This window comes from Capsicum annuum, unplaced genomic scaffold, assembly GCF_002878395.1.
Source record: "Capsicum annuum cultivar UCD-10X-F1 unplaced genomic scaffold, UCD10Xv1.1 ctg20388, whole genome shotgun sequence".
Lineage (NCBI taxonomy): Eukaryota > Viridiplantae > Streptophyta > Magnoliopsida > Solanales > Solanaceae > Capsicum > Capsicum annuum.
In genome coordinates, this window is record NW_025826274.1 from 2,926 (window position 1) to 5,234 (window position 2,309).

General features: G+C 36.8%; 1 long non-coding RNA gene across 1 annotated transcript; it reads left to right on the forward strand.

Moving 5' to 3' along the window:
* Window positions 1–262: 262 nt before the first annotated feature.
* LOC124890581 lies at window positions 263–1,765 on the forward strand. Its single transcript, XR_007049230.1, has 3 exons — window positions 263–336; window positions 438–492; window positions 1,709–1,765. It is a non-coding gene; the product is annotated as an uncharacterized LOC124890581 (long non-coding RNA).
* Window positions 1,766–2,309: the final 544 nt, after the last annotated feature.

Consider the following 2,309-nt stretch of genomic DNA (forward strand, 5'->3'; position numbering starts at 1 on the left):
TCATGAATAGATGATGATTTGTGAGTGGCTGATTATGAGTGTTTTGCTTTGTCCTTTGAAATCTCATGGACATTAGTTTGATTCATGTACAGTCTCCATACATAGAGATGATAAAGAACAACTTCTTCTTTTTTCGATCATCAACTAATGATGCAAACAAGACCCCTTCACCACCATTAAAGTCCAAGGAAGTTTCTTCTTGGAGGAGTGTTTCATTGTCATCTGGATCTTTCTATGATAGTGGGTCAGGAAAAAAAATTAAACGGATCTGAGCAAATCTCCCCATGGTCACAGTAAGAAAGTTCATCCTAAGAAATTTGGTCGTGATTCAAGCCGGTATGCATATCATTTTGCTGTAACTTCTTTTTCACACTTAAACTGATGTTTTAATTTACATTTGCTTGTTCAAAGTAATGACAAATGTTTCTTCACGGCAGAGACCTTAGCGTTCCAGTGTTGATTCGGACTATTAGAAGATTGACAAAGGAGAAGGTACAAATGGCTTCTGAAGTTTCAAGCATGCTACGAAATCAAGTTGCTAAAAGGGCTTCTGCTAAGGAAGAAGCCAGCATATTACAGGTAGAACTAGATTCACGGATACGAAGATTGAAGACAGAAAAGAATGAGTTACAATCAGTACTGGAAAAGGAGTTGGATAGAAGATCCAACGATTAGTCTCTAAAACTTGAGAAATACCAAATTGAATAACACAAACTCCGTGAAAGGGCTAGAGAGCTTACAGAGTAGAATGTCTCTCTCTACAAAGGGAAGTCTCTTCATTTAATGAGAAGGAAGTAGATAATAGAATCAAGATGTCATTTTTGGAGAAAAAACTTGAAGATTTTTCTAAGAGAATAGAGCAAGTGTCAGAGGAGAATCAAAATCTAAGGCAGCAGCTCACTCAGTTACAAGAGGAATATAGAGTAGCTTAAGACAATAGAGATTATGTCCGGAAAAACTACCCAGAAAAGGTTAAAAAGCTTAAATCGGAGACTTTGCTAACAACTGTGCTAAAGGAGAATCTTTATTCTGAGGAGATAGACATAAGGTACCTTCAGGATGATCTAGCCGCAGTAGTTAGAGGTAACCACATTCTCAAATATGAAGTGCAAAATGCGTTGGACGCTCTTTCTTGTGCCACACCCAAGTTCAAATATCTCGAGCTTTAGGTAAGCAGGCAATGTTAAGATCTCGTTGCAACAGAATAGTTTTTATTTTTCAACTTTGGATACCTTGTCTTCATTTGTGATAGCCTGTTCGCATGTTACTCTCTCTGCATTAGGTTTCTACTTCTGTTTGATTTTAGGTTTATCTTTGTTCCATCTGAAGTTCACGGTTTTCTTTATGAACTTGTATACATGAGTTGCTGGCATGTGGTAGTCTTCTGTGACATGTCTGATCGCCTTAATGTGTAATCACTTGGACCAACCAAGAACATGATAAACGTTGTGATATCTTCAAACCCATTGATCTAATTGTGCTCTGATGTGGTAAAGTTACCCGAAGGGGTTTCAGTAACTTTGCTCGTTCATCTGACTTAATTCTTGGACAAGCTCATGAGTTATCTATTGTGAATTTTAACAGTTAAAATGGATTCATGATTTGGTTGAACTTCTCGGCTATGAGTTTGTTTTGAATTTCTGATGAAATGTTATTGGTGATCTTTGTGTCTTTCTTGTTTTTCATGGTTTACGGTTGATTCTGGAAGGTGCTAAAAAAGGAAGAAAATATCAACCAGCTCACAAATGATTTGCAAGAATGCATGAAGGAACTTGGAGTTGTGAAGGGGATACTACGAAAAGTGTTTCAGGAGAGGGATTTCATGTAGGAGGAAGTTAAGAGCTACAATGAGATGAACATGCTATTGAATTATGATATCATGTTGAAAAAGAAGGTAGATACCCTCGACGAAGACATTCTTATGAAAGAGGGTCAAATTATAATCTTGAAAGACTAGATAGGCAAACCTTTCGACCTTCTTGCAAATCCTGATTCTCTGTTGTAGTGATGGATGCTAAATGGCCAAACTACAATTCATATTTTGTTCATTGACTATAGTGTTCAGACTTCTCGTATACTTATTTTACGAGAAGTATGAACACTATAGTCAATGAACAAAATATGAATTGTAGTTTGGCCATTTAGCATCCATCACTCCAACAGAGAATCAGGACTTGTAAGAAAGTCAAAAGGTTTGCCTATTGAGTCTTTCAAGATTGTGATTTGACCATCTTTCATAAGAAAGTCTTCGTCGAGGGTATATACCTTCTTTTTCAACAAGTTGATCTCATAATTCAACAGCATGTTCA